This window comes from Temnothorax curvispinosus, unplaced genomic scaffold (assembly GCF_003070985.1).
Source record: "Temnothorax curvispinosus isolate PA1 unplaced genomic scaffold, ASM307098v1 QBEX01000258.1, whole genome shotgun sequence".
Taxonomy (NCBI): domain Eukaryota; kingdom Metazoa; phylum Arthropoda; class Insecta; order Hymenoptera; family Formicidae; genus Temnothorax; species Temnothorax curvispinosus.
In genome coordinates this window covers 889,977-904,315 of record NW_020210038.1, presented here as the reverse complement: position 1 = coordinate 904,315, position 14,339 = coordinate 889,977, and the positions used below count along the sequence as shown (strand labels likewise).

The 14,339-nt window shown below is 38.4% G+C and overlaps 1 long non-coding RNA gene across 1 annotated transcript in view; it reads right to left on the bottom strand.

The window, feature by feature from the left end:
• Positions 1–6,619, bottom strand: part of LOC112451691 — a 130,599-nt gene extending 123,980 nt beyond the window's left edge. Inside the window, exon 1 of the long non-coding RNA XR_003040401.1 lies at positions 4,728–6,619. This is a non-coding gene — a long non-coding RNA (uncharacterized LOC112451691). The remainder of the gene's footprint in view (positions 1–4,727) is intronic.
• Between the last annotated feature and the right edge of the window lie 7,720 nt (positions 6,620–14,339).

Genomic DNA, 14,339 nt, shown 5'->3' with positions numbered 1-14,339 from the left:
CGCAAACCTGTTAATTCGTTATGTATCATATAAATTTGTAATCAACATAAATATTTTCTCGTATTTTTGGAAAAGTATATCCGCGAAACTGAAAACAAATAAAAAGTGGAAGGTCGGGGATGGGAATTATAAATTATTACATTTGCAATAATAGATTACTTTGGGGCAGTTCGCGTCGCACACCCCACCATGCTCCTACTCACTCCAAAAACTCATCTGCTCCAATCACCACCCTTTATCCGTGATCCAAGTGTCTCTGGTGTATATTGGAGTATACGACGCGAACAAACCTTTTAATTCTTATCTCAGTATCTGTCTAATATATCCTGTTATATTTTGAGTTATTTACTGATTTAAATGTATGTCGCATATCACTTTCGGATTGAAAATGAGAGAGATTTTATTATCAGACGTTATTAAAATACCAATAGCATTTTCGAATTTTTCGATCGTAAGTGACATGTCAAACATATAAAACAAATAAATTGCGTACTTATTAAGTACAGTCGTAATTAAGTATGTATTTTAATACGGCTAATTATTTGTTTTAATTATTTGTATATTGTTTCACAATCTTCCACTGTTTCATTCATTATGCGGGACTCGTTGAGCGAGTCACGGAGTTTTGTATTTTTGTCGCGTTATTTTCGCGATCACGTTTCGAGGGGATCCGCCGCAATGTACAACAGTAAAGTGCGCGTCGCGTGCATGCAATTAACGTCGAGTGCCAAATGCGGGCGATTATTCTTTTGTGATGATTAATATGTGCGATCGTGTAATTAACAATGTTTTCTTTTACAAGCGCTGTAGGTATTTGTACGAGTGTAACGAATAAATCTGCGAAGAGGAGAAGGAAGAGAGATCTGGAACGAATCGGACGACTGTGAAACAATCCTGGGGTGAACAATATTGTTTGTTCCATATTATGAAATTTCATTCTGAGTGGGTAAAACTAACCTGTCTCACGACGGTCTACGGTTTTATCTGACATGTTTCTTTTACACAAGATTTACGTTGCGACAATAAATACGGATTTACAAATCGGAAAAATCGAATAGAAAAGAAGTATTAAAAATTTCGGAAACTTTAAAGCGTTAAAAGAGTACTCCCATATCTCCTCCGGGCTTCTTTCCGTTGACCTGAATTCTTTCGGCGAGCCTGGTGCGTTTCAATACCGCATCCCCCACGTCCCTCCTCAACCCCCAGAAAAAGTTTTCACCGTCTATTGTACCTTTTGTGTTCTCACCACTATTTCCATCGCTGTATTTCTTGCTTTTTTTTTTTCTAAAAGCACCCTCACCCCTACACGCAGTTTTACCCGGATAAGAACACCGCGCGCCGAGCATCGGCATGCACGTTCTTTTATCTTTCGTTATGAGCAACGTTTCATCGGTCCATTAAAGCCGCATCCCGATTTCACAATGTGCATCTACTCATTCTTAATAAACAGTCTCACGTTCGTTGACTCCGCGGTTTCCGGTGTCCCAATTTGCGGCTCTTCCAAAATCACAAACCGCACTGTCCGCGCATTACCAATGATTCATGGCATCGGATGTAGTCGTAAATGCATTGCGCTTTATCGCATGAATCTGTAACGATACTTATAATTCTTGGAGTCGAACTATTATTTTATTTTCATCGATGTAACTTATTATTTATCCTTCGGCGAGTGAAACGAGAACATTACATTTGTTATTTATAATAGCTATAGTAACAACTTCAATCGTTCGTGATTCTAATACTTTTTAATACAAAAGCTCTGATTTTATTTTTTAATGTAAAACTAAAATATTCAGACGAAATTACATAATTAATATTAAAGTATTTTATGAGTAATCAATATCGCGCTCTCGTAAATCACATTTTTAATGGCTGCCGCAATGGTAGGGTTGTTCTACTTTTTCCGTGATAAAACGGACGTCGCCTTTTGCCGGCTGGCGGTGCACTGCTTTTTATGCACTCAATGCAGTTCGTCCCAATTTGAGAGATAAAGATGAGCCACGCAGGGGAAATAATGATATCATATATCCTGGATAGTGATATGTGTCTGGGAGGGTGTATTTGGCAGGCATACGAGTGCCAGCAATATATACTTATATATATGCGCTACCAGATTATATTATGATGCATACATTTGCGCCGAGAAACGCAAGCTGGCATTGCAGCGGAAATGGAAAGCACTATTCCCAAATACCGAGTAAAACCACTTTTCTATAAAAATTATATATGCGAAAAAAAGATAATTATAATATTGCGGAATTACAAAAAATATTATGTATTTGCCTGTATAAGTGGTGTTTTCGAAATTTTGAAATGAACAATTTGTTCATAGGTAATTCGTACAGATTTATATATTTTTGTACGTGTAACCTGAAGAAATAATAATAATCATAAAAATAATTATCAGAATGTTAAGTTATTATTAAATACTCACAACTTGGTATTCGCAATGATATGTCGTTTCCCATCTATCATCTATCAGAGCGCGGAGATAGCCGATAAAGCCGGCGTGATGCCTGATAAATTAGTCGTATGCGATCTACTCTCGTACCGATTGACGCATCTCGAGCGTAGAGTTTTATCGAGCGATGCGATTTCCGCGCGCGGATACAAATGAAAATAGACGTGCGAGGGAGAAAGGAGGAAAGGAGAGAAAGAGAGATGCGACAACAAGGTTATTCTCACGGCGAAATATCGCGCCGGTATCTGAATGCGCCCGTAATCGAGCCGATTGCAATTCGGTCGGAATGAATGGAATAAAAAAGGGGGAAAAAAATACCACGCAGAGTCGGGCGGAATTAACCTGGCGCTATTGTCATCCACGATCCGGTTACGCCGCGTGCACCCTATAACGCCGTTATTAGGGCACCGCAGTCGGGAAATAGTCCACGTTTCGAGCAAACGCCCCGGACGGATCGACGGCGATTAAAAATGCCCCAAAGTATAGATGAACCAATTCCCAATTGCCTTATTCAGTATAAATTCAGTCTATAATTCAGGAATAAATGTCTAAGCGAAATGTCGTGCGCGCGATCTGAATCTAAATCGCGCTAGATTCTCGGAAGCGGCGTCCGAGTTCATCAGAGAAACGTGACCGCTAAGACTAATCGCGATTTTATCTGTACTTTCGGTACATTTCCCAATTTAGAGGTACACAGTGGAACGTTTTTTACGCGGGCTTACAAACCTGTATAATTTCATATTATATTTTATAAACGTCTGTTCATTTCATCGTTTAAACAAATTTTCAATTTTTTATGTAATTTAGAAGGATTTTTACAATTATTTAATGCGCATTAATACGCACGTTAAATAGTTGTAAAAAAAAGTAGGTTTCTAGAATTCTCTTGCTGATTAATTGCCAGAGAAGTAAAGTTGATCCGGTGAATGCAAATGGAACAGCGAACGTTCGCGAGCGACGTAATAACTCTCTAAGATGTAATGCGGTTTCAGCACAAAATTTACGACTGTAAGACGCCCGTCTTCCATTACTCTTCGTCAATTAACTTAATTATCTAATCGTATAATGAATTTCCCCGATGAAGCTCCGTCAAACGACCAAGCTGGCGTGAGGCGTGGTTAGTAATCGTTCCTTTGGTATATACGTCGTATATACGAAATGGCCCTGGCAATCATGATTCTCGCAATTAAAGCTTTATCGCCGTTTAGTTTGTGATACCCCTGCCTTAAGCCCCTTTCGAAAATTGACTGCAAAAATACGCGAAAGTGCGAAATTTGCTCGCGTGTTTTTTATTGGTTTAACGAAACCAATTAGCTGTGCTCATTACTTTATAATATTAAACTCAGTACAGATCGAGGTGTAAAGAAAGAAAAGCAATTATTACTTGCAGATTATTTAACCGTACACAAAATCCAAAATATTTACCTATTATTTACCTGCATGCTTATGCATTTGAGAGTATATTTTAACGTTATTAAAATCGCGAATTACGTATAAATAACCGCTGTAAATTTTAAACTCTACAAAAAATTCATATCATTTGTCTTAAATTTTTGAGAACAGTACAAAATAACGTATTTATAAGACGTATTTATAAGACGTGTTTAATGGCACGTACATTTTGTCGCGGCATTCCATTACATCAAATACGGTTGAAAGAGATTTATTTCTCTTTCTTTTATTGCGGACAAGATACGTAAGAATTCTACAATACACGCGGGAAGAATATCTTGCACGTGGATATATCCTTATTCTTCCGTATTTCGCGATTTTTATTCTTTCCACGCTTAAAGCTTTCAGCTCCAGGCGAGATCATTGTACCGCCGCATTTCAACGGTAACGTATGACATACATTATGCAAAAGAGGTCACCTGTAATGTGATTCGTGAAAATCATGTACGAGGTCACACTCCATTTTGGTTACTTTCGGTCATGGCATTACGGTTCATGTTCCACGCCACGCTCGCAGTGCTTTGATGATTTTTAGCCCTTTTAGATTTCGGGCACTTTTAGCTTTATAAATCTGGCCTACTTTCTCTTAACGGAAAAGTAAAAAATTTATCACATTTTTGGGGGGGGGGAAAAGTTCTATAAATCTTGTATACATACTATCTATTTCCTAAGGAAACCGAATAAATCTTCTTCAGATCATTTTTAAAGAGATAAATTACATTATAAAATTCTCTGCTTTGAATTTTTTTACAATTTTTTAATTCTATATAAAACCTTAAATCTAATATGTATACATGCATGTTTCTACACTCACCGAGATTGATGTGGTTTTCCCAGACAGAAGCGGAATACCCGATTGTAAATACTTATGGTAGAACCCGCAATATTATCGATTACTTCGCGATCGGTGAAGTTTTCAAAATAAATTGTTAGAAAAATGAATCCCTATCGCGATCGATTCGTAAACGCGATTTTGTCTGTGATTCCTGTCCGTTGCGTGAATAGTTTTATATTAATGATGCGGTTGCTTTTAGTGAACCAATAAAATAATAAAAATGCTTTAAAATTTTTCATTCGTTTTTGCAATACTCGATCTTTCAAGCGTTTTTAAACAAATCAAATATAAAAATTAAACGATACAACTCACTCATGTTAACACTGTGTATCTGTGTAAACGAAACATATAATTTATTTCGAATATAAGACAAATAAAACACCAAATAAAATTATTTCGCGCCTAATATTATATCGTTCGTTTAATGATAAAAACATATCGCAATAACATAAAGAGTGGTTCAATTTCATATTGCAGCAATTTATTGTTGCTACGTAAATAATAGTCGGCCAATATCACTCGCTATTAATCAAACTTGCCAACGCCAATAGCTACCGGGCAATTTCCGCAGTTTACAAGGCTACTTGTTGGGTTTGATAAACAAAGTGCATGACTGTAAAGATTGACGGAAAGCTTAAATCTGCTGATGCTACGGTAGCAACAGGTAGCGCAAAGACGAAAGTCGAAGAAAATTGTTTAAACGTTCGACCGAGACACAATGCAATCTTTTTTTTCTTCTCTTTCTCCCCCCTCCCTCTCTCTCTCTCTCTCTCTCTCTTTTCCCTTATCTTGAATTAACGTGCAACAGGTGCGCTAGTATGCGTCTCCGTCACGTAAGTCAGACAGAGTAAGTCATCTTGAAGTTTCTCACCGACGTTCCTTGACGCGTATTTGAAAACTACCTGCTGGCATATATCTATACCGGCGGCAAATAGATGGACACATTACTTCCAGCTATACGGAGTGTAATCAAACGAAGAAACACTAGCTTTAGAATCGAAGAGTTGATTCTGTCCTCGGTAAAAATGTCTCGGTAAACATATCTTCGGAGACGCGAGCAAGAGATGTTTCACAGAATAAGTGAAGATCTGGTAAACGTAAGATCTGGTCGTGCAATCAGATAAAAATGCGCGTTCCGACATTTTTCTCAAATATTGACTTCGATGAACGTGAAGGGAAACGATTTACCTTGAATAAAACGGAAAGTGGGGCATAAAAGTTTCTCAAGCGCGCGCTTTTAAAACCATCCATGTAAGAAGCGAAGATCGCGAAATATTTTTGCGCAGTAGGTATCGAGACGAGGCTCGTGGAATTATACGGCTGTCGCGGAATAGCTGAGATCCCGAAGATTGGCGGTTTGCGAGCAACAAGTTGCGAAGCGTCAATCCTATTTGCCTGTTACGGATAGGCGCGTAAAATTTTTCATTTGCCGAGTGCCAACGTCTTTCGTCGTCCGCGCTCCTGATCTGTTCAAAACGCGATCGTCCTATCACGCGGTGCAACAGGTAGGCACTTAGTATCCGTCTACGATGTAGAATTAATTTTGCCGACGTGCCGCACACTTGTGTCTCCGCTGTCGCAGCAGCCTGCACGGACTACATATTCACGACGTAAGGACGATTCGCATTCTACGATATGTAACGATACAACGGAAATATAACTGAGTTGAGCTCTTCATTAAGTAACACAGTTAAATGATATAAAAAGATGCGAAAAAAAATTAAACCGCGCAGAATATCTATCAAATATTTTATCGTCTCTTCTTTTTTTCCTTTAATATAATGACAAAGCTATCTTCGATCTTCATAATATGTTAAATATTTCTTTTATAGTTGGAGATATAAAAAATTTTGTGTCATGTTCTTCGTGAAAGTCCAATACAATTTACCGATAATAAATATTTTTTGATAATTATTTATATTCATGTACATTTGTCGACTTTATTTATATTAATTTCTATAACTTAAATTAGATAATTATTGTCGCTATACATATTTATATTTAAAAATTTACGTAATAATTCACTGAATTTTGCAACTATTCTAGCCGAAATATTATACTTTAAATGAAATTTAATTAGATAATAAATTACTAAGATATTCAGAGAATTTCAATCAGCACAATGGAATTATGTTCGTTTATCGAATAAAAGAGGAATATCAAAATCTCTGCGAAAATTGCGAGATGGATTGATGAGCCATTTATTAAGTGGCATAATCGTACAAAAAAAAGTATTATGGTCGATATGGTTCTTCCTACAGGAAAGTAACGCGCAACAGGTAGCGACACGATGTAACTTACGACATGGATTCCTAATTAGCAGGTTCGCAGTCACCGGGAATCCATTCTCCTGGATTACTTTCGGATTTGCGCGAATCGGACGATAACTAGATGACAAAATGCGGCTCGTGAGTTTTAACGCGAAGAGAGGCGTGTTTGTGCATCGAAAATCCTGGGTATACGATGTCGCCGTCGTCATCGCTTGAAAAATCGATATTACGCGACCGCTGGTATAACATAATATAATATTCCCACTATCGTCCACGATATATGCATTCTACATGTCATTTTATTCCCGCGATATTGTGCGTATACGTTAGGCAAAGCGTATGCAAACACGATAGTGGGTGAAAACGTTTCACTCAACGTTGTGCATTATTTTCAACCGTTGTGAATCCCGGCTTATTAAAAACGCAGTATGCAACAGGTACATGTAATTTCTACACACGCTCGTAAATAAAGTAACTACGCGGGAGAGATTTAATTTTGCGTAATGTGCGCCTGTTACAGATATAATTATCATTTTGCCGAGGAACGCGAAAAAAGCCGGCATCAGCTCGGGTATACGTAAATATCGACCGCTCGCGCGTGACATGACCCAATTCGCAACAGATACGCAGCATCCTTTTGATGCAACAAATAATACATGTTACGCGCACCTGCGACAGCCGTGACCCGTGCATTCGTCCTGCGTGAAGCTTCGACGTGTTCTGTACGACAGAATTTCTTTAAAATAACGTCCGAATTGTGCGATCCGTTCGCGATGTTTGACTCTTTACGAGTTGCGAAAACAACTCGCCGGGTAGCAATCGACGGGGTAACGTCACTTGAAAAGCGGAAAGAAAAGCGGAGAAAAGAAAAATGGATCATTTACAAGCGAGCACGTCGCACCATTTCGGGGATACACGAGATAAGACTGTCCGTCAAGTCCGTGGTGATCGAGAGAAATTGAGATAACTGAGTGGCGATAAGAAAAAAAAAACAAGATGCGGGAAAATCGCGGTCTCGCTCGTCGCAGGAGCAGCTCCTGATCGCAGGTCGTAGGTCTGTCTCTGTCTCGGTAAGCACTGAAGCGCTGTTCGATACCAGGAATGGTTATATTATCTTCCTACCACCCCCGCACAGCTCCGCGTACCCTCGTACCCATTACAAGATGGCCGTTCGTATTTGCAAAATGGCGCCTGCGCCACACGCGAGTAATTCGTCCACCCTGCCTCCCTTCGCCGCGTTGCCTTCCCACGGTCGCTTTTATCCCTCTCGATCCTCAGCGTCTCTACCCTCCGAGAGTGGGAGACGCCGCTCGTCTCTTCGCCTTCTTGCTTCATCCCGTTCTCCGAAGATTTTTCTCCCTCCGCCGGCTCGCACGACCATCTTCGTCGTTCACCACTCCTCCCGCCCCTTCGTTAGATCATCCCGATCTCCCATTCCTTTCGCTCGACCACTCAGACCGCTCTCAGAACAAGTGCTATCCACACCTTCCTCGTTTCTCCTTTCCTCGAGCGTTACGTCTATGATTATTTTGCGGCCTGCTATCAACCGCGAGAGATAGGAGAGGGCTATTGCTTGTCGCTTCGATCCAGCGTTTATAGACGTTCTACCCGTTTATTAGATCTGGATCCCACCTTTGTTATATTATGTCGGACAAAAAGTTCTGCTGTTTACCGTAATAAAAAGTAAGATATACTCAAAGTGCAATCTTCTTATGCTTCTATGAAAATACAAAATTCTCTCATTACGGCTTGAAATATTTTCACACGAAATTATATTTTCCAGACACGATAAAAAAAAATATTAAGCGTTGCATTTAATGTTTGAAAGATAAATATAAGAATTACGGTGTTCTGTAAACGCTTTATATGTAGATACAAACGCGTTCTACGTTCCGATATGTCTAACTTAATTGTAAGCATGTCTGGACAAATTTGTTTTAAATTAATACAATAGCAAGATAAAATCTGAGGCAGATATTAATATTTTAAATAGAGAACAGGCATTGTTTGTATTATCATTATTCTTAGTCCAGATAGCGGAGTAGAAAATTGCGACATTAATAAGTGGAATATTCCACCGCAGACAAACTGACCTACATCTCCATGGCAGAATATTCCGCGCAAGCTAACGCTACCTATTCCACCATAGCGATATGAACCCATTGTCATTCATAGCTGGGCGATGCAAATGTTTAATGCCATAGCCATTATAAAATGCTCGGGCGTGGAATGTGTATGTTATCTAACAGCGACAAATATTATAAATATACGAGTATAATAACGGTGCGATTATACCAAAGTGATCTGATATTTCGGTGCCACTGTTTACATTGAATAAGTAGAAAAGATGAATTCTTTTTAATTTAACTTTGAAAAAAAATAACCTTCTAATAAATTTGTTGACTGCAAAAGAGAGCACGATGTAGAAATAAATTAGAGCTATTTATCATGGAGATATTACCACCATGTTTTACTCTATTCGAATCGAGAATTATTAACGCAATCGAATTAAGATAAAAATTCGTTTTTTTTTTTTTGATCGTCGAAATTGAGCTGAAGACTAAGCGAAAGAAGTTTATCGATCGGCACTGTCTGCGCTAACGACGCGATTATATTTCCACTCGCGAATATATTCGTGTGCATATATCCGTGTACGCGAATGTGCACGTTTGTATGCAGATAAACCGCAGGAATACTCTGTGGACAAGAGGATTTGTCAAGGGTGCAAACCTGCGTGCGTATGCGCCTCGATAGTTTGTCGTGGCGGGTGGTCGTGACGTTATGATTAACGTCGTTGAATTTCGCGGAAGTTTTATGCATCGCGCGAGTGTCAGCGCTCGCAATATATCTCGCGACTAGTCGTAGAATTCGAGAGCTTCGCTATCCAAACTAAATAAGACCGAGGTTGCGGTGGTACAGTCTTATCCTCCTTTCCCGCAATTTCGTCCTTCGCAAATAACTTCTTTGCTTTCGTTTGTTGAGAGCAGAGGAGACGCGACAAGAATAAAATTTTTCAAATGTGTCCATAAGTTGTAAAATAAGTAAAACTTGAAATATACTTATTCATTAACGGTCAATGTCCCATTTTTGAGACGAAGTCTTTAAGTGAGTAAGAAATATGTCTTGCGCTCCGTCGTGATTTTTTTAGATGCTACATATATGCTTTGATGCATGTATAATATTTATTATATTACTGTGATTATCACGCTTTGTTACGCTAACAACTTCGTTAACTTAGTGGAACGTAAAACATAATTTATTAATACCATTCACTATCACTCATCCTATGTCACATAATTTATTTTCGCGATAAATCAATACAATATCTCATCGTCAATCGTGTCGCATAATCAATTTGCATTTATTCATTATTATTTCATATATATGAGTGTATTCTTCTTAATTATTATCTAACACAAAATCGATGCGCGTATCTAGCTTGTATGACTAATATTTTGAAAATAAATTATAACATGAAAATAATAATATAAATTTATTAATAATAAAAATATCAAATTCATATTAAATAAAAATTCTTACTATAAAAACGTAGTTTCTACTAATCGAGTTACCACCTGATGATCACGTGATAATCTCCGACGGTTATCAGTCCGAAACCGCAGTCGGGCTACTCTTATACCGCGTTGTCGTTCTTTTCCTTTTTCTTTCGCGAGCCATTACACTCGGCGGATCTCCACTCGGAGAGGATCTCGGCGGATATCTTTCCGGAACACAATTAAAGCCCGGAAGCGCGCGAGAGATCCATCCCCGTATACGACGTGGCCGTAACGCGGAGCGAGAGGTGGGTGCCGATAGTGAGCCGCGTGTAGGGGGGAGAGGGGGATGAGAAAAGGGGGAGTAATGGTACAACGCCAGGGGTGACTGACCCGAGTTTTCTCGACCCCTTAAATTTCGGCTGATACCACTTGTTGGCGGTATCCAACGCGGAGAGCAACAGATGACACTACGTTTTCATTCGCCGGGAAACCGGATGAGTGTGTTCTCCGCTTATCTGTTTCTCTCGCCGCTGAACCGCCGGCGATTCAGCCGCGCGAATGTACATTGGGAAAAATCCAAACGAATCGTCGGTCGACCGCCGCCGGCGCGATCAAATAACTAAACAGGGTCAGCCGGATGTATAAAGCAGAGTACGAATAAAATAAAGCGAATACTTTGGTTTTTGTTCGTCCGTTTCAGCCGTGCTATCTTATCTCCGGCCGCTTAAACGTCCCAATTTATTTTGGAAGGACTAATTAAAGGACTCTCTCGGTGTGAGTCATATAGAGCTTACCCGTGCAGTGCAGACTGTTCATATCTTCTGAATATTCAAGACCAAAGTTCTCGGCGTCAGTAATTATAATGACGTTACCATTACTTGAAATACAACGAGGTAAATTAAATATTCACAAATTACCGCAATGTTTCATAATCCTAATTATGTTGTGTTTTTGCCCGACCGTAAATAGTATGTGGGAAATTTTTAGCTTAATACAAAATAAATAACTTAACGAAAGCATGCTCCGAATTGTTGAAAAGTTTTAGTGGAAAACAAAAATGCCATGGATTTGCGATTATTGCAGATATAAATCTGCACCGTGATATAAATAATTAACTAATTTAATAAAATAGAAATTCGTTTACTGATCGACGTACGAATCCTGTTATATAAATTATTATTTGAAAAGACACTTTAGAAATAAGCTTTCAATATATAAAATAATATTTTATTAAAAACTTTGGAATAATTGTCACACGTTAATTTTGTCTTGGTAAATGTATTTTAAATACTGGAAATTATTAACTGTTTCTTTATCAAATTATGAAGATTCATAATATGTAGAATTTATTAAAAACAAGTTTACTAAACACAAACCTCATTATAATGCAGTAATTATAATAGCAGAAGTAATTACTGAATAATATCGAATTAGGGCAATTTTACCGGGAAGGTATTATATTTCTGCGAAGATTGAGCAAATCAGTGTATTGAATCACATAACGCACATTCTCCAATTCGACTCTACCAAACTAATTATTATGGTCGTTATTATCGCATCGAAACAATTCACTGATGTGTATTATGATTATCCGCCTCGTTAGCACTGAATTAATAATCGAGCGGCAACCCGTCCGGCGCAGATTACGCGTGGTTCAATGCGAGATAAGCAAACAATACCAATCTTGCGCGATCGCTGCAAGATATTACGTATCTTTCGCAGCATAGTATGGAACCATCGTATTTTGTAATTAGTATAATATTTCTTTCTGCTATTCACTAACCGTGAAAAAAGCTTGAGGATGTTTAAAGCGTTATTCACACGTCTATCATTTACTAATAATTCAAAAATTCCGTTAATCTAATTAAAGTCGAATAAAAAATCGAGTAGTTAAACAAATTAATTAACTTATCGAAAAATAAAAGATAAAAAACATTGTTTATCTATTTATTGAAAACAGTAATTAAGAATTTAAATAATTTGCAATCGAATTTAAAAGACAGAGCATTATAAAGAGAAATATTATTCGAGAAAGCGCATATCAGATTATTAAAATATTTTTTTTTATGTGTTATTCATTATGGCATTATTGTATAATGTTCTAAAAGCTGAATTGTTCAAGTTCAAGTAACGCAATGGGATTTATAGATGTGGCAATTTAGATCAATGTTGAACGTATTATGGTATGGTGTAGTCAATAGGACCAGAGCTATTACAACCGTACGATGTTCAGCTCCATGTAGATCGCCTATACATGGAAGATGCGCATATACGAACATCCGTTAGATTGTATGTCCGTTAGACTCAATAGAATATCACAGAGAGATGATGATACACTATGCCAAGCGGATATTAGATTGGACCAAAATTGTAAACCCATAGCAGATTCTGTCAGATTATGTTACCTTATTGTATTTGTCCAAAAACAGCTTATTTAAGTAGCCACAATCTTAAAAAAAAAAGGTCGTTAACGCTTTATAGACGTGCAAAATTTCGATTAGATAATCCAAAAAGTTAACTGATATCAAGATTAAATTAACACAAATTTATTAAAATTCTAATTTTAATTTCAGTGTTTGTTAAGTTGATTAAATTAGATGAACAATTAAAGTAATTTAAATCGACCGTGACTGGCAATATATAACATCTTTTTGATATGAACATTGAAAAACTGTGAGCCAACTTGGTTTGTCGAATTACCCTGGCTGGGGTAATATTTTTCGCAATAAAAATTAAACTATTTAATTTAGAAATTACATCAACTGACCAAAACCCATGGTCGAAATTAATAATGTCTCGATGATTGATCCAAAAAAGTGCTGTGTGAATCCGACAAACCAAGTTGGCTCACAGTTTTTCAATGTTCATATCAAAAAGACGTTATATATTGCCAGTCACGGTCGATTTAAATTACTTTAATTGTTATTCTATATACTGGCGAAAGAAATTTATTATTCTGTAAATTAGATGAAATTCTCTCTAGATACTGCTCAGGCTGTCTAGAAAGTTAACCCTTTCGAGACTCCAGGTACACATGTGTATCATCAAATTTAAATTCAGGACTAAAATTTTATTTACCGTTAAAATTGATTTCTACATGTAAAGTTTCGGGAGTGTATCGTTACATCTTCCAGTTGAAGGAGAATGCCAGAAAAAAATGCAAAAAAGATGCACGGAAAATAAAACTCAAACACGTACAATAAACTAAAAACACAAAAAAGTTTCCCCACTGTCCTAGATTAATGCCGTCTTGAAAGGGTTAAAGGGCCTCAGAGAACCCTGCAAGTCCCTTACACTACAAGAAACATCGCGTCGCTTTGAATAATTATTTTTAAATCAGGCACACAACGCAGGTTGCGTTGTATATGCAAGGAGGCCGCGCGAGGGAAAGGACGAGGGGCGCGAAGGGTGCTAAAGAGGATCGAAAACTTGAAGTAGGTCAGTAACGCTCGACGTGTGTGACTGCCTGCCTGTTGGGCTTTTCTCTCTACGGTGTCTACTCCTGCGGACGTGCTCGTCCTTGATCCCGTCGCGCACCCTGCGAGAATGGGGGCGAGAATAACGTCCATCTGCCAACCGTACGTCCGTCCGTTCGCGTACGTGAGACCGTGTGCGTATGTGCGGGTGACATGCGTGCATCGTCAATCACTGACGTTCCATGACCTCCGCCGTGGAACATCGGCCCTACTGCACACTCTGTATTCCTATCCCTGTCGCCTTAGCGCGCGTGGTGGTTTCTCGTCTCTGTATACCGATGCGCTCTACATGCATACGCGCGCGAGCGCGCGCGCATGTATATGTGCGGTACATCTCTTGGTGCCGCT